The 19459-nt window shown below is 40.5% G+C and overlaps 1 protein-coding gene across 2 annotated transcripts in view; it reads right to left on the bottom strand.

Moving 5' to 3' along the window:
* dcun1d3 (defective in cullin neddylation 1 domain containing 3) overlaps nt 1-19459 on the bottom strand; it is a 40772-nt gene that overhangs the window by 5932 nt on the left and 15381 nt on the right. For both annotated transcript variants that reach the window (XM_072560099.1, XM_072560098.1), the window contains exon 2: nt 5274-5356. The gene's annotated coding sequence lies outside the window, so the exon portion shown is untranslated. The remainder of the gene's footprint in view (nt 1-5273; nt 5357-19459) is intronic.

The raw sequence follows: 19459 nt of genomic DNA, 5'->3' as shown, positions 1-19459 counted from the left end.
GAAGAGGACTCCATCTTCTAAACAACAAATAACTAAAAACTTTAAGTAATAACATATGTTAACGAAAGTGAAAAATTCAGTCAGTTGTGACTTGTTTTTGAAAGATAAGTGCTTTGACAGCCAGTGGCTTGGGGGTTTTACACAGTTACTGCCTTTGCAGATGCCTGTCAGTTCTTGTAGCAAAAATGAACTGATCACAAGTCCAACAGAAGGATTTTGAGGATGATGAGAATGAATATCTGTCTCAGGGTTGACTGTAACAGTTTCTCCTTCTGCAGCTAAAAGCAGAAAGCCAAAGGAAAGACTGTAACATGGTAGATAGTTAGCATGGCTGTCAGAACACCAATACAAAAGTATAGGGGACCCAGAATAAGCAACACCAGATCACAATTTAAATCCCAACATTCATTTGTATGATTACTGAAAACAGCAAAGAAATGTTCTCTTATTCTTTAATAAGTATCTATATTTAGAAGAGTACACAAATTTCCCACTAGCTTTCCACTGTTTCTACAGATGTTTTTGATGTGAAGTCATGTATTTTTTCAACTAAAGCATGATGATATATTGTAGGCAAACCTGAGATGAAAATCACTACGATAATAAACACTTCAGGAGTCGGCCATACTCCGTGTGAAGGGTAACAGGTAGATAGACACAAACAATAATGGCACGAAGGTGGCTCAGTGGTTAACACTGTTGCCTCACTGCACCAGGGATCTGGGTTCGATTCCAGCCTTGGGTGATGTATGGTATTTGCACATTCTCTGTGTCTGCATGCGTTTCCTCCGGGTGCTCCAGTTTCCTCCCACAGTCCAAAGACGTGCAGGTTAGGGTGAATTGGCCGTGGAAAATGCCAGGCTACAGGGATAGGGTAGAGGGTGGTTCGAGGTGGAATGCTCGTTGGAAGATCAGCGTGTACTCAATGGGCTGAATGGCCTGCTTCCACACTGTAGGATTTCTATGATTCCACAATAAACCAAAGTAACTTCCACGCTAACAACAACAACACTATGAACTCAGTAGGATCCACAGAAAGGTCATTGCAAAACCACAAAGAAGGCTCAAACTCTGACCAGACACCTAACAGCAATCTTCATACCAGTTTAAAGAAAAACAGAGGGTCTTGTGGCACAGAATCCCAATTTCTGAGTCGGGCGGTCTTGGTTCAAGTCCCAACTGCTCCAGAGGTGAGTCATTACATCCCTGGACAGGCCGACTTAAAACAAAAGGACCAGCTGAACATGATAAAAGTTCTGCATTCATTATCAATGGTTTCCTTGCCAAACTAGAGGGAACTTCACAATAAATAATAAGTTGCTACATTTTTTTGGATTAGTGGTGCTGGAAGAGCACAGCAGTTCAGGCAGCATCCGAGGAGCAGCAAAATCGACGTTTCAGGCAAAAGCCCTTCATCATTCCTGATGAAGGGCTTTTGCCGCTCCTCAGATGCTGCCTGAACTGCTGTGCTCTTCCAGCACCACTAATCCTAAATCTGGTTTCCAGCATCTGCAGTCATTGTTTTTACCTAATAAATTGCTACGACCAAGTGTGATCAGGAACCTGCTTCAAGGGAACGGTGACCATTTGGGAGTCTGTTATCCATTCAGGATAAGAGTTCACACACAAGACTTTATTAACAAAGTCTTCCTGCAAAATTAAACATCTGAAAAATCAAAATGAGCAAAATGAACAAATCTACCCTCAAGTTGAAACTTTAGATCAACAATCCTACTTGAACGAGCTGGAAACAGTATACCATCAACTGCACTGTTTACCATTTGTATTAGGGTCAGGTGTACCTTATTTTATTTCTTTCCCACAAATGAGCCAGTAGATATTCTTACCTCTTCTGACACAAGAAAAATTCTCATCCACACAACTGAAAATATGGTTATCCAAGAATCATTCCCTTCTCCCTGGCAAACACAGCTCTCAATTTACAACACATTGAGACCTCAACTTCCAAGGTTCATAACCAAATCTACCAAAGTTATTGCATACCATTGAGTTATGATGGTAAATCTTGATAAGTAGAGCCTCCCAATTTCATCTACCCAAAATGGGGTCATAGAGATGTACAGAACACAGGCCCTTATAGCCCTCCACCACTTCCTTAGCAAACATCATTAATATGCCCCTTCTAAGATGACATGAAAATAGCAGTTAATGTACTGAACCTGATCTAAGTTTTAGATTCCTCTCTCATTCTTACAAACAGAGGGTTAATCTGCTTGAACTTTCCTCATAAGACAATCCTAGACCAGGAGAATTTTTCCATTTAGGAAATATCAGGATCAGGAATGTTCTACTTGAAAAATTGATGGAAGACAAATCCACAAATAATTTTAACAAAAGGGGCGTTGATGGACAAAGTACAAAGAGGCTGAGAAACTAGGTACCCCTATAATTTCTATGAGGGAACACAAACAATGGGCCAAATAGCCTCTGTGATGCATGTTTTTAATCATTCCCCTGCATAAAGGAAGTATCTAATACTCGAATGCCACAAATTCAGTTGAATTAGTGGAATACAGTACTGTGGTTGATTTCCAGTTAACAAGGCTGTAATTCTTAGCATGTGCGGTCGAGCAGCTGAGGAAACTTCCTTTTAAGGAATGGTGAAGCATCATGCTCTTATTTATCAGCCATCCAACCTGGCGACACACATCAGTGGCATCAGGACATAAGGAACACCTGGTGTTACTCAATCTACACGTTACAAGCTGCTTCTGGGGCTTTGCTTTTATTCATTCACAGGTGGTGGGTGGTATTGGCTGCACCAGCACTAATTTCCCACCCCGACTTGTTCTGGAGATTAAAACTAGTTTTAACTCACTCAGTCCGGAAAAGATTAACTCCCACTTTATTGTGCAATCTCTCTCCTCGTACTAAGTATGCTCATCGTTTCCCAGAAACTTAATTTCAAGTGTGCAACATCAAATCTCTGGATTTTTTTTTCAAAACATTTCATGACAATTTTCCACGTTATTGCTGTGGTCTGGTATACTATACAGTCATGTGGTTGACTTACCCGCCTTCTGAAATGGCCCAGCATGCCATTCAATTGTACCAAACCGCTTCAAAGTCCAAAGAAAGGAATGAAAGTGGATGGTGTCCATGATATTGATACAAGTACCAGAAACTGTAATGGTCGATGCTGCAAAATTCACCTGACCAACATCTGGGAGCTCAGAGTCAGCGTACAGAAACAGACCCTTTTGGTCCAACTAGTCCATGCTGACCAAGTTTCCCAAACTAAACTAGTCCCACTTTCCTGCACTTGGCTCATATCGCTCTAAACCGTTCCTATTCATGAACCTATGTATTTTAAATATTTGTAACTGTACCTGCATCTACCATTTCCTCCAGCAGTTCATTCCACATACAAACCATGCTGTGTGAAAAAGTTGCCCCTTAGCTCCCTTTTAAATATTTATCCTTTCACCTTAAAAATATGCCCCCTAGTTTTGAAGTTTCCTACCCTACTGGAAAGATCTTTGCTGTTCACCCAATACATGCCCCTCGTGATTTTATAAACCTCTAGTCACCCCTCAGCCTCTTGCGCTCCAGTGAAAGAAGTCCCAGCCTATTCACATAGTTATAAATCTTCAAGTCCTGGCAACATCCTGGTAAATAGTTTCTGAAGCCCCTCCAATTTAATAATATCCATCCTATAGCAGGGCGACCAGCACTCCACACAATACTCCAAAACGTGGCCTCACCAACATCCTTTGGCAAGTTTTTGACAACTGTCAATGTTCACTGTTATTAACCCTCAAGACTGACTGCAATCTAAAAGATTAGCACAAACAAATTAATGTAGAAACCCTGAAGTTGAAGTCTGCCATTCTTTTGCTGTGCTGTAGACATCCCAAACAGTTTCCCCAGAACCATCCCAGAACAAAACCATTTGATTTGAAAAGAACTCACTCTTTCCTACTCTCACGTTTTCAAGAAGAATGATTACATTTGCCTCCTCCACCCCATTTTTGCTCTTCAAGAACAATTTAGCCAGAGCCACTGCTTCACTGTTACAGACATTAAGCCTTGTTCACTGAGGTGTAACAGCTTGTGCCAAAATTGGGAGAGCGGTCCCACAGACCAGGGCTAGAAGCTATGATTCCATGAGTATTGTTCTGTCCTAGACAGCACTATCACTATTCCTTGTCATCCCACTGGCAGAACAGACTCAGCAGAGGTGGAAGCACAGTGGGGTACACAGTTAGGAGAGAGTGGTCATACAAGTTCTGAACATTGACACCAGACCTAATGAAACCTCATGGCAGAAGGCCAAACAGGGCAAGGGAATCACATTCCTGCAACTCTCTTAACCCATCACTGCACACCGCACCATGTTGAATACCTCTCAGAGGGCACCAAGGGGAAAAAGGATACAGGGAGAAGGCAGGGGAAAAACAAAAGTGTGAGAAACACATCAGCCACGATCGAATGGCAGGATAGACTCATTGGACCAAATGGTCTAATTATGCTCCCATGTTTTATGCTGTAATTGAACACGTCTTCAGGTTTCACAAAGAGGATTTCTGAATGGTTGATAAATGAGTAAATAGGAACCTGACTGTTCAATACTTGAAAGGGTTCAAAAAAAAAATTTAAAAAGGATGTTGCCAGGGTCAGATGGTTTGAGCTACAGGGAGAGGCTGAATACACTGGGGGTGTTTCCCCTGGAGGCTGAGGGGTGACCTTATAGAGGTTTATAAAACCATGAAGAGCATGGATAGGGTGAGTAGACAAGGTCTTTTTCCTGGAGTGGGGGAGCCCAGAACTAAAGGGCATAGGTTTAGGGTGAGAGGGAAAAGATTTGAAAGAGACCTAAGGGGCAAATTTTTCACACCAAGTGTGTGTGGAATGAGCTGCCAGAGGCTGGGTACAACAGCAACATCTAAAAGGCATCTGGATGGGTATATGTACAGGAAGGGTTTGGAGCAATATAGACCAAGTGCTGGCAAATGGGATTAGATTAATTTAGGATAAATGGTTGGCATGGACAAGTAGGACCAAAGGGTCTGTTTCTGTGCTGCACATTCTATGACTCTATGTACCAAATATCATTTATTCAAAATGTCATGTGGACAGGAGACATCCACAGCATAATTGTCAAATAAAAGGACAAAAATTAGCTTTGGAGGGTCTTCACAGAAAACCTATCCCAAAATAAATGTAGTTAGCTTGTGTACAAGCACACAGAACAAACACCTCAGGTCAAACAAATTGGAAAGCACGGTATAGATACAAACAGCTGTACTTACAGAAATAAACGCAGCAGTTACAGATGGTCTCTGTAGCATATCTGTTTGTTGTACACACAGTTACGACATCAGCACACAGAACTCTAAAATTCAAATGGAACAAAATGTCAACATTTTAAAAAGCCTCATCTTTCTTCTAGTATTCATAAGGTATTATATTAATATTTAGAGCGTGCTCAGTCTTACTGCTACAGAATTAGGACTTCTATAGAATTTTTTGCCCAAACATTTGGAAAAATGTGCCATAATTGTACTCCAAGTCCTTCTTTCACTATTTGTTACTGAACTATTAATGGCCATAACCATTGTGGACCACAACTATTTTGGACAACTATCTGCATGCATGGAGAGGCTGTTGTCAATAAGGTGTGAATTTTTAGAAGAGTTTGACTAATGCACATACCTTGTTATTTGTAGAAAGAACAGTTCCCAATAGTTCAATTGGTGACAGACAGTTCATTGATGACAGATTAAAAGTATTGCAGAGGCTTTTCAGCCTGACACGGACACTAGCATCAGTTAACTATTTATATGCTACTTATACGAAAATCACACATGCATTTTATTGAACTTTTAACCGTAGACTTTGGTAAGAACAACTGAATACTGTGTGCAAATTTGACCTCTATATTTAAGGAAAGGTAGATTTGCACTGGAAGCAGTAACTAGAGTGTCACTAAATTTGTTATTCGGATGAGAAGGTGCAAGGTGGAGTAAATTTGACCAATCTTCTGATGTTTCGAGAGGAATCAAAGGTGATCTAATTCGTTTTGTGAAGGGTTTGGTAGGGCAGCCATCAAGATGCTTTTTTCCCTTGGCTGGAAAATTTAGAATAAGGAAAGCACAGTTTCAAGGTAAGGAGCTAGACCAGTTAGCATTCAGACAAGGAGAGATTTCTTCACTCAAAGGGGTGTTGACTTTTGGAATTCTTGATGGCAGAAGATTGTGGACAAGGATCCTGAGCTTGCAGGAAATTGAAGGATATGAAGAACATACGGAGTTGAAACGCAAGGTTAGCCATGATCATGTTGAATGGTGGAGCAGACTTGATGGGCTGAATGGTCACCTCCTGCTCCTATTTCTCACATTCTTAATAAAATAGGCTTTTGCAGTTCAGAGTTTAGGAAAGGTAGGTATGATGTATTGACGAAGGGCTTTTGCCTGAAACGTTGATTTCGAAGCTACTTGGATGCTGCCTGAACTGTTGTGCTCTTCCAGCACCACGAATCCAGAATGATGTATTGACTCTCTCTCAATGATTAGCCAGCAATTAGTCATTGGAATTCAGGTGGTAATTAAACCAAAAATTGAACATTTTTCTAATGCACAGAATTAAGAAAAAGTTCCAACTATGCAATGCCAGTTAAGTCTTTTCAGTACCTCAAAATGCTTCACAGAGAATGAATTTACATTTAGGTTCAGCAAATTATTTTGACCATGGCAAATATTCCACAATTAGGAATAAGATAAATAAGCTGTTCATTTATTTGTTGGTAATGTTTATCAAGAGAGGAATGTTGACCAGGCATGAACAAGATTCAGTTTTTCAAACAACATCACAACAGGCAATGTTACATTGTAACAAGATGACAGCATCTCTGACAATACGGTACTCCCCTAGTACTGCACTGGTGTGTGTCAGAACCTCCTGACAAACCTGAAAAGAATGCTGTAGGTAGAAGCAAAACTTGGAGGAGAATGCCACCAACCCTTATGGAAGATCAACCAGTTAAGGAGCTAAAACCTTTAGGCAAAATACATTGACAGTAAAAAAATCACTCCGAACGAATCCAGATTTCTCATTTCTCCATTCACTGTTTGTTTTGATAATAAACAACAGCAATGGGTGAATAGAGCATCCTTGAGACTTACAGCCGTGGCATTTTGATTGATTTAAATACATTTGCTGAAATATTTTTGGCTCATTCTTCACTCATTCATTGACATAACTATTTTCAAATGATTTAGTTCACCAGAAAATGTATTAACATTCATCTTCAGCTTTACATGAGACTTACAAAAACTGACAAAAAAGATGCATGGTGAAATTTAATCGGTCATTTATTCTACAGTATATGACTAGAAAACTGATCTGTTCTTACAAATGACTATCGTTTGTCTATATTATTTGGGTGTTTCTAACCTACTGCATTAATAGTCTGCAGGCTAAACATTATTCAAATGCTAAACATGACGTCTTTCCTGTGTAGCAGCTGAAGACAAATTTAGCAACACATTCTGATTTCTGCCAGCCTGGCTCAGTGACTCAATTAAGAAACCATATTTGGAACTGAAACTGACTGGCAAATTGTTACAGTACATCTTTGCTATTAGATTATCAATATTACAGCACTGCTTGAAAGGTCATATGACAAGTACTGTTAACCACAGTGTGAAAATTAAACCAGGTTGGATCAGAAACAAAATCACACTCATGTCTATTCATTGTGCAAGGGAAACACCATGCCAGAGTAGATAATCCAATTTATTCTGAATTAGAGCTTTCACTGCTACACATTAATAAACAGGATGTTCCACTGTTATTTTTGTAGTAGTAGATACTTTATAAAAGGAAGTGCTTCAAATAATTTCATGGTTGGAGCTACATACAATAAAGAGACCAGATAACCCACTATCCATGCTGATCACACAAGTCTTGTCCCACTACCTGTCATCTAATAATCAGGTGAATAATCTATTGTTGCTTTCCTTATCTACCTTCCCCACAAATGCACCAAGAATTTCCCCTGTACAGGGTTTACAGTGTAGTCACAATTCATTGACATTTTTAGATTGAGTATTTTTTCTTCGAGAATATTCATCACAAACTGTACATTGCATGGTCACAACTCATTGGCACAAAGCATAGGTACTGACTTATAGTCTACAATAGACCTGGGTCTTATTTAAAAAAAAGACAGACATTGAGAAGGCTAACCAAGTTAAATTTAATAAACAACAAATTCTGTATCAGTACCTAATCTAGTACTTCGTTAAGTGTTCAGGCTAAATAAAAAAATGCATATCTATAATTGGAACCAAATATGATTTTACTTGATTAACATTCGAAGTCAGCATCATTTTCAACAGGAACAAAATGTGTTGTGCAACAGCTGTTAATACCATTTCCTTTAGAATAGACTTTGGTATCCAGTAAACTATGGTCACGATTCCTTCTGTCGTAGACATCTGCTTCACGGGAATAATCTGAAAGCGTTCAGACATTATTTGACATTATTGTTCTGAAGCCCATTGTTCTGAAGGATGATTCGACCCTGAAGAATGTCAAAGCAACCCAACCAAGGCAGAGCCATTTCACTGCATTTATACTCTAATGTAACTGATGTAACTATTTACACGCACTATTCCAAAAAAGAGTATCATAATGCACCAAGATCTTTTCAACACTCAAAACTGCAAATCTGGGCAAAAAAATTTACAATTAAAATGTTTTCCTTTCCAATGGAATTGAGGACTAAATGCAGATACATCCTTGAGAAATTATACCTAGGTTCTTATCGAAGACAAATCCAGCCCAGTGACTCCAAATCAGTAACAGTAGTTCTGGATGAATCAGAAGTAGGGGATAATGTAAAAACAAAAAATAAAACTTTCACTGAGCAGAAATATTTAACATCTCTTAATTAAAATGAATATACTTTTTACCCAACAATTTCAGGGATGTTACCATTATAATATGTACTACTTTATATATAATAATATGTATATAGATATTTTCAATCACCCTACACTGATGTCATGACAAATCTCTGAATCAGGTGGGACATGACAACCCAGACCTTCTAGCCTAAAGATAGGGCACACTATCACTGTGCCATACAAGCCCTATTACAATATTATAGACTTGCTAAATAGGGAAAAATCACATGAAGACCCCTTATGATTGTTATCAAACAGCCCCTGTCAATCTTCTGCAACCACCAAATTGAGAGAGCATTTAACAAAGACTGCTCAGTTGGGAGATTATAAATGCAATATTTCAATTCAATTGTGACATGCTTGGAAAGTACGTATAAAAAAAACACAAGCCAGTAAAAAGATGGAAAAAAAGAGTCTATTTCCATGGAGGGAACAAAGCAGCCTAATGTCATTTATCTAAGGAAATATGCCATCCTTGTTTAGCTGGCCTACAGGTAACTCCAGACCCACAGCAATGCATTCGACTCTTAGCTGCCCTCTGAAATGGGCAAAGTGGGTACTGCCGATGCTGGAGATGAGAGTCAAAATTAGAGTGGTGCTGGAAAAGCACAGCAGGTCAGGCAGCATCAGAGGAGCAGGGAAAAAAAAAAATCAACATTTCAGACAAAAGCGCTTCATCATTCCCCAAAAGCTCATTCCTGATGACGGGCTTTTGCCCGAAACGTCAAATTTTCCTGCTCCTCGGATGCTACCTGACCTGTTGTGCTTTTCCAGCACCCACTCTGATCTTGACTGCCCTCAAATGGTCAAGGTCACAAGACAGTTCAATGGACAAATAGGGATGGACAGCAAATGCTGGCCCAGCCCACGGTACCCAAGTCCCATGAATGACGAAAATAAATTACAATTCAAGCGAGGATCAGGATTCAGAACTGCAAACTAAACACCACTAACCACTCAACAGTCTTTGCTAAAAAGAGTGTTATAAGTAACACAGAAATTTCTCAAAGACAATTAGGGAAGAGCAACAAATGCTGACTTTGCCAGCAACACCCACCACTCCCAAAAGAATGAAACAAAAATTAAGCTTTGAACGCCAATTTTAAATTCAAATTTGAAACTCAACTGGTCCACCACTTTTCATTCCTTTTAATCTTCATCTGGTGTTGATCCCTTTGCATCCCACTTTCAGTCTATTAAAATGTACCATCACTGTTGACAAATATTCTTTGCTTCTGGTAATTATCTGAGTATATGCTTTCTTTCCAGCATGATCAGTCATTTTGGGCATCATATTAGTGGTTAATTTGGGCTGAGTTGACAATGGAGTTATGGAGTCATACAGCACAGAAACAGACTCTTCGGCCCAACTCATCCATGCTGACCAGGTTTCCTAAACTGAATCAATCCCACTTGCCTGCGGTTGGCCCATATCCGTCTAAACCTTTGTTATCCATGTACCTGTCCAAATGTCTTTTAAATGTACCTGCCTCTATCACTTTCTCTTGCACCTCATTTCATACATGCACCACCCTCTGCAAAAGTTGTCCCTCATGTCCCTTTTAAAATCTCTCTCCTCTCACCTAAATCTTATAAACAATTGGATTCAATTGAATATTCCACTGGGCCAGCACTGATTCTAATATTTCCCTAATCTGGAATCTCATTTAGATATTTCAGCAACTCATTGCTGCTCCTTTGACAGCATCTTTCACAGCCATGATACCTATTATGGACAAGGGTAGCATACGTACAGGAATATCACCACTTAAAGGATTCCTTCTAAGCTCAGCATTACCCTGATATATCAGCCATTCCTATACAGTTGCTGGGCCAAAATACTAGAACTCCACTCCTTCCAGCACTGAGGTTCCCTATACCCCCATGGGCTGTAGCAGTTCAAGGAGACAGTTTAATACCACCCTCACGGTCAACTAGGTTTGGCAATAAATGCTGGACCAGACAGCAACACCCATATCCCATGGAGCAACACTCATCCAGGGAGGTGGGGGTATTTTCCATCACCCTCATGGACTTGTGCCTGGTGGACAGGCTTTGGGGAAAGTCAGGTGTTGAGTTACTCACTACAATATTCCTAGCTTCTGACCTGTTCTTGTAGCCACTGCATTCTGGAGAATAACCGAACACTGGTCTGTGCCTAACTGCAAAACTGGAAAGAACAGATGTCCCACTGTCTGTCATTCTCACATTCCAATCACTTAAATCTAAACTATCAACACCCTTTCTCCCCCAGCATTTCCAATGCCCCCTCACCCTCAAAAATTCTGCCCCCTCCTCACTTCATGTCAGCTCTAATGGTAAATCTGTTCAATCCCTATCCCATTCAGCATTATGGTAAGCCAGTGTCTGTCTGAGTGCTCAGCATTACTCCCGATCTACCTGGTTGAGTCCTAACAGACATTGCTGCTAGACTGGATCTGTGGCAGGTGGTGAGGGAATTAACAAAGGACAGTATACTTGACTTTAATCCTCATTAATCTGATGATTACAGATTCATCTGTCTGTGACAGAATCAGTAAGATTGGTCACCACCAGTCTTGGTGGAGATGAAGTCCCTTCTTCACATTAATGATATATTCCCTCCTATGTACCACTGTGCCATGAACTCTGCTTACTCACCTGCCAGTGGGATGCAACAAAACAGAGGGTTGGTGATTGAGGTAGTGCATGCAAGTACGATTCTATATGTATGACCTTCATGGACTATGGCTTGAACTAGGCTGCGAGGTGTCAAGAGCAGTGTCAATAGGGTAGAGTTTGCATTGTCACTTTCTGTGTCCAGGTCAATGCCATGTGCTCCATCTGGCTTCAATCCTGTTTTTGAAACTTTTTAGCCATTGATAAAATTGAACAGTTAGGTCATTTCAAAGGGCAGTTAAGAGTCAATCATATTGCATTTTATTTCTCTACAGACAGGAGTGAACCAGTTGCCTAATTGGCTAACAATGGCTTTATTGTCATCATTAGACTGAAGCCCAGCTGTCATACAATTCAAATCGGATCTGCCATGATGGAATTCAAATCGGAGTCCCAAAACATTACCTGAACCTCTGGCTAATTATGCCATTGCCTCATCCATAATAGATATGATTCAGACCAACTTTATAATTCCAGCAACCTTTAACCCAGAAGCAGTATAGGAAGGAAAATTTGCAAGCTCTTTAAAATGGCGGATGAATCCATAGTTGGTTTGAATTATGTTTGAAAGGATATGTACCAAGTGAAAAGAAATCAATTGTAAATTGAACAAGTTGCATAGGCCCGTATGAACTGGTGACCTTTGACCTGCAAGCAGTATAACAGAAAGGTAGTTAAAATATAACAGCCATATAGCCAGACACAAAGAAAGCAGCTGCAGAAGGGAGAACAGAAAAGTGTGTGCGCGCAATACAGTTAAACTGACCAGAAATCCAAAGTCAAGCTTACAGCCAGGGATGAAAGTTGCCTTGGCTTCTGATTCATACAGTGAAACTTGCAAAATGTGAAATCTTATTGGTGATTTCTTTATTTGGGAGAGGTTTGGTAATTTTGGTTTATGGCTCCCACACAGAATGGTTAACCGTTTTGCACTATCCTGTTATGATCTTCATTTTGGGATACTTGCATGCTGTGACATCATATGGTATTTTATACACAGTAATTAAATTCTGGCTGTGTTTACAGAGCAGCAGTCTAGTTACAGCATACGGTCGGAAATCACTGACCAGGCAAAGTTTAATCCCAAACCATGTTGCCATAAAATGCCTGATTTATCTTTCACCCTCTAGAAACATCCCTTCTAAAATTCAATCTCTCCCACCTCTCACTCTATCACTGACCTTTCCTTTCATTCTCCTCTGCCCCACCCACCTTCCCATTACTTGCTAAAGAATGGCTACATTTCTTTTTCATTTTTCAGGAAAGGGAATTGGCTGGAAATCTCTCTCTCCACAGATGCTACCTGACTTGAACATTTGCTGTTTTTCAGAACTTACAGCATCTGTGGTGTGCGCGCCTTGGAGTCATCATGCCAGTTCTGCCCTGGTACAAACAGGAAACTGCAAGTCACTATTGTCTCTCTCACGCTCTCTCTCTCTCATATAATATATGCTTTTTTGTAAGAATGTGATTCAATCAAAAAGGTTTGACACAAAAGTAAACATGGTGACCAAAAGCTTGGCCAAAGAGACGGGCTTTAAAGGTGATCTTATGGTAGTAGAGGGATTTGTAAAGTTCGAGACCCACACAACTAAAAACATGACAACCATTGGTGGGTAAAGGAAGAAGGGTGAATTGCAACATGCCAAAACAAAAGGAGTCTGAAGGGCTCCAGAAACTTAGGGGCGGGGCGGGGAAGAGGAGATCTGGATGACAATATCAGCGTAGTCAGCAGGATCCTCACAGATAGCTACAATTGGACAGGGTCAGCAGCCACCCGGGACATTGGTGTCTCGAGACGGACGGGCCCCCCAAGGTGAGATTTTAAATCTTGGTCCCTCTCAATATCCCTGTGTGTTGGAGACGGTCCCCTACTTCAATCGCGCTCTATTCTATAGATTCCTCCAACGGTAATTACTTCAGTTGAGAGACACAGTTTCACTAGTGCACTGGCAAGCAGAGGTTAGAGTCCTCTGCACTGCATTGGGGTGGGGGAGGGGGCGTGTGATTGAGGTTAGAGTCCTCTGCGCAGTACTGAGGTTAGAGTCCCCTTGGGGTGGGTTTGGGTTGAGGTTAGAGTCCTCCACACTATGCTGGGCTTCAAGCTCTCTGCGTTTAAATGGGCATCAAACTGTGTTTAATTGGAGATTAAGCCCCCATGAGGACTAATGTGAGAAAGGGGTTAAAGTCCCCTAGTGGTAAAAGTTGAGGTCTGAGTGTCTTTGTTCTGGCAGAAGAGAGTGGCTTGAATTGGTCCGCTGTGAGGGCTCTCTCTTTTGAGAAGTGTAATTTCAGTGAGAGAGAATGCAAACAAACGCGAAAAACACTGAAATTAAGGTTATACTAATACTTGGGTTGAAAAAGGAAAGTTTAAGTGTAAATTGTGCCATGCTGAGTGTGTGTGATGTTTAAAAATTTTGGTTTGTTAAAATCTGGTTCAGAAAATCCTTTTAAGTAACTGCTTTTGCCTTGTTTGAATCAGGATCTCAATGAATTTTGTGGGCTACATAATGGGGCAGATTTTTTTTTTACATTGAAATTATACCCCATTTGGAGTACTGTGTCCAGTTTTGGTCCCCACACCTCAGGGGGGACATACTGGCACTGGAGCATGTCCAGCGGAGATTCACACGGATGATCCCTGGAATGGTAGGTCTAACATACGAGGAATGGCTGAGGATCCTGGGATTGTATTCATTGGAGTTTAGAAGATTAAGGGGAGATCTCATAGAAACTTAGAAGATAATACATGGTTTAAAAAGGATGGACGCTAGGAAATTGTTTCCGTTAGGCGAGGAGACTAGGACCCGTGGACACCGCCTTCGAATTAGAGGGGGTCAATTCAGAACAGAAATGCGGAGACATTTCTTCAGCCAGAGAGTGGTGGGCCTGTGGAATTCATTGCCGCAGAGTGCAGTGGAGGCCAGGACGCTAGATGTCTTCAAGGCAGAGATTGATAAATTCTTGATGTCACAAGGAATTAAGGGCTACGGGGAGAATGCGGGTAAGTGGAGTTGAAATGCCCATCAGCCATGATTGAATGGCGGAGTGGACTCGATGGGCAAAATGGCCTTACTTCCATTCCTATGTCTTATGGTCTTATACAGCATTATGTCATTTTTTAAAATATCAAACTTGTAAACTTAAAGCAAATTGAGTGCCTCGAGCCCCTGAATTGTTTAAAAATTCTACAATGCTTATATTTAAATAAAAAGTTGGGTCAGTGGTCATGCTTTAGCCAGATGAGTGTCTTGTACTACAATATCTTGTTGCTGCTGTGTTTTTAATACAATGTTCACAAAAAGAAGAATATTAAAATTTGAGGCTGAGCTGTTTAAATTATGTTATTGTTAAGGTTTCATTGGCCCCCTTCATATTGCAAATTCAAAGAATGTTGATCTCTACCAAAGTTGCCATTATAATTCAGAATGTTTTATTTGGGAAGTTTCATTTAGAGAACATATTTTAGTATATTCTGCATTTGTTTTGCACGAAAATTTGAGATTTAAATCTGAAGTGGAACTACCTCTTCAATTGCTAAAGCACAGGAAACATTTTGTTGTTTTCTTGCTGTTCCAGACTTTTGAAATACTTATCCTGACAGCTTTCACATTATTCTGGATTAGTGGTGCTGGAAGAGCACAGCAGTTCAGGCAGCATCCAAGTAGCTTATTAGCCAAGTATCAATTTGTTAAAAGAAAAGTAATTTTTGAATAACCTGAATGGAGGCACCTGAGGGTTTGATCTTAGGACCACTGATTGTTATTTATAATTGACTGAATTGTTCAGACAGTACAACTTAGAAGTTACGGATTGTACAAAACTTGATAATATCATAAACACTGAACAGAGTAATAGACTTCAAGATGATTGGGAATGTTGAAATAGGCAGACAATTAAATATGTGACTGTCTTCATACTTATATCTACTTTGGTAAGGAAGGAATGAGGGGGGAAATGCAAAGATACTTTCAGCAGCTAACATCATCTCTAGAGTTTCTCCAATCACAGGTAAAGCATGCCTTCAGACCACCGTGCACCCCTCCACAACCTGATCCAAAGGATTCAATCAGCTCCCCAGTCAGGAGCATGAAAAGTGAAGTAGTTAACTATTGTGAAGAGGTTGGTATGTTTTTTTTGTCAGTGGCCTTCATAAGCCACGTGAGCTTTACCTTGTCTTTCGATCATTTAAGAGATATGAAGGTTCACTGATCAAGCTAGCATCACAAAAGCCAGCTGGCTTGTTACATTTAACAGCAGAGAGGGAGCAGAAGCAGCAAAAAATGCTGCATTCACCTTCCCTGCTGCTGCAGCACTTCACACTCAGATGCGCTGGCATCTTCCATCTGAAGCATCTCTGCAAGGACGGAAGTCTCATCAGTTGTGTGAAGCGTTTAACTGCCCTTATCCAAGAAATCAGATTTCTCAGAGGAGTGATGCCAGAACAGACTGAATTTTGTTTTCAGGTTGGACTTCACCAAAGGGGATTTTGGAGAACTGGCGCGTTTCCACTCGACTTGGAGCAGATGGAGTGGTCACTAAAGACTGTGGATTTAAGAACTTTACATGGGAGGATTCTTCACACTCTATTTACTGTAATAGACTAGTAATTTTGTTGTTATAACCACTGTATGCTATGCGTCAATAACAAATATTGATTGTCAAGAGTCTTATGAAAGCTGGTAGTACCATCTAGGTGGTTATCATGAAATGATAAAAGATGGGAATGAGAATGTGTGTGGGGTATAAGCAGGTAGGAAAGAGTTAAGTTCTGCGGTTTGTGAAATAATAGGTTCAGCTGGGCATAACTCAGATCAGGTAAGATCTTGCAGTTAACAATGGGGTGCTGGAGGCAAGGGTAATGGGTTAACAAGGTGGAAAAGCTTTCATTGTGTAGAGCCATTTAACAACATGAGGTAGCATTCAGTATGTAACGTCAGCTAACAAGGTGAAACACATTCATTATGTGAAGTCAGTTTTTCATTGAGTAACAGCAGATGGCTTAATCTTTACTACTGACATTCACTGATTTTAACGGTCACCCAATTAATACATATGTTGCCTTATCTGGATGCTCTTCCCTGTAAAATGACTATATAGTTCATGGAGAAACTGCTGTCCCAGAGAAGACCATGAACTCATGTCTCTGTGCACACGGGCAATTGTTCCCTCTCCCTCTAGGGTCCGGGATAAAGATGAAGGAGGCAAAACTCTGTCTCCGAGAATTTTGCTTCAACTGGTGTTGGAGGAGACGGGATGACACTAGGTTCATGGATCTTTGGAACACTCTGCCTCAGGGAACAGTGGAAGTCAGATTGTTGAATATTTCTAAGGCAGAAGCAATTTGTAACTCAAGATTCTAAGAGTTTGAGTAGGCAGTAGAGTTGGGGCAACAATTTAATCAGCCAGGAGCTTATCAAATGGCAAAGAAGGATTGAAAGGGCTGAATAGCACACTCCTGCTTTGTATGTAAGTGAGCTACATTTGCATTAGGTTCCCAGAGGAATCCTAAGGTGCACTGGTGCTGTAATTGTGCAGGGTTGCCAACTATGTTTAAATGCATTTCTGGAGGTTTCACCACATAACTTGCCCCCACGCTCTAACCATTCAACAGCCAACAAATCCATGCTTGTGACCTTCTGCCTTCCTACATCAACTGGAATGCAAAAAGATTCATCACCCAATTGGATTAAACTTGACTGTCAGCCAAACAGCACTTTTTACCTTCAGTTTTCAGTAATTTTATCTTTGCTAAAGAGAAATGTTTTTTAATATCCTTGTATTTTTCTTCAGAGTTGGGCAAGTATGGTTCTGATGGCTATTTCTTGAAGGCTGCAGGCCAGTCATGGAGGGTTGGCAACTATGGTGCCAATTGGGAATCTTAATTCTACTTTCCCATTATAACCACTAGCAAGGCCTTGCTCATTGTGTCAGGGTTATGAGCATTTGACCCGGTGTCTACATCTGCAGCACTGGCTTCTAGTCAATATGCACTACAATCCCCTATATTTGAAATTGTCGTAGCCCAAATGCTGCAATGAGCTTTCTCATCCTGAATTGGACAAAAGGAAATGGGACATGAATACTGGGTTAAGGGACGGGAACTCAAGGGAACTGAAAACAAGAACATTGAGCAATCTGGATAAAACATTTAGAACGCTCCAATGCTGACTGAGAAAACAAACTTCTGGTCACCCTTGATATATAACACAAACTTGTGGCATTACTGTAAGCAGTAGGGCATTTAAAGTGGCGAGTTAGGGTCTGAATGATGCTACTGATTTCTGTTTGACAGCGGTGCAAACCACCTTTACACTTGTTTTCTCAACATGACGCACCCCCCCCCAGAAAAGGTAATCGATTGAAGTTAATTCATATTTACAAGATCAGCACTATAACACCTGACCACAAAAAAAACGTACTATTCCTTCTGCCCAGGATATCCTCACCATATCGGCAACACTTTACAGGAGAGGGACAAATGGGAAGATGACAATGACAAGCCTTTATTTTTTTTTAAAAAGTGTTGTTACCAGCTAGAAAATGACTGCTTTAAATTTTAGTTGCTACATCTGACTCAGTTATAAATGTATGTAATCACAATGTGACCCACAAGGCTTTTCTTAACCATTTCAGTGGCGTGATATTAATCACACCCAAACGGATTGTGATTTCAAAGCAAGTGAAAGCCATTTACACAGACGGACTTTAAAATCCTGAAAACTGCATATGCATCATTAGTAACTTAGTAACACCTAAACGTTAAGCTTGGTTGACAAGGAAGTGTCACAGAAATTGTTAAGATTTCAGCTGTGCAGGTTTTGGTTGCATGTATGTTAGGTTAAACCTTGGGGGGAAAAAAACACATTCTATACATTTCTTTGGTGGGAATGATGAGACAAACCTGCCTGTGTGTGCCCCAAAAGTAGGAGTTTATTTCAAACCGTGTTTCAGAGGAACTTGATGAGGAGAAAGTGAGGACTGCAGATGCTGGAGATCAGAGTTGAGAATGTGGTGCTGGAAAAACACAGCAGGTCAGGCAGCATCCGAGGAGCAGGAGAATGACGTTTCGGGCATAAACCCTTCATCAGGGCTTCCTGAAGGGTTTATGCCCAAAACATCTATTCTCCAGCTCCTCGGATGTTGCCTGACCTGCTGTGCTTTTCCAGCACCACACTTGGTAGAGAAATTGATGCACAGACATCACACCCTTGAATGAACTTAACCCTCAAATTTGTTATACTGTTAAGCCTGAATTTGGCACAAGTTACAAAATAATCAGAAAACTAAATTGATGTTAATAGTCCTGCAACAGAACATTTCCCATACTGTATCATATGTTTGCTGCTTGCATTAACAAATTCAGTTTGCATCTAATAACCTAATGAGCAAGTTCAAATTATGTTTATTATACTAAATTTTAGAAGCATGTGTGGAGTGTTTGTGTCAATTTAGGAAACCAATAGTTACCACGAGTTTCTGTTTGACTCATAAGCATCATCATAACACCACAGTATTGTTGATTTTCACAAGCTTATCCTTCATCCTCTTTCACAGTTTGCTATTTTCCCCTCAGTGTGAATCATTAAATGTAGAGAATTCAAAAGCTCTTTGAAGCACAGCAGCACTTGGATTAATGGAGTTTGCCACCAATTGCTCAAAATGGTAATAAACTGTCCATCAAACTCCATCGTGCTTCAAATCCAAATGCCTTAATGATGAGACAGAGCAGTGGCAAAGAACAGGAAAGGTAACTTTCACATTCTGGAGCCCACTAACCTTTGAGCCCATGTGCCCAAAGAGCTGTGGTTCAAGAATTGGCCTGTTCGCGTATAGGATGAATAGCCAAGGTCTTCCTACTCGGGTAT

Source organism: Chiloscyllium punctatum, chromosome 40 (assembly GCF_047496795.1).
Source record: "Chiloscyllium punctatum isolate Juve2018m chromosome 40, sChiPun1.3, whole genome shotgun sequence".
NCBI classification, from domain to species: Eukaryota; Metazoa; Chordata; class Chondrichthyes; order Orectolobiformes; family Hemiscylliidae; genus Chiloscyllium; species Chiloscyllium punctatum.
This window is presented reverse-complemented; position numbering and strand designations above follow the sequence as displayed.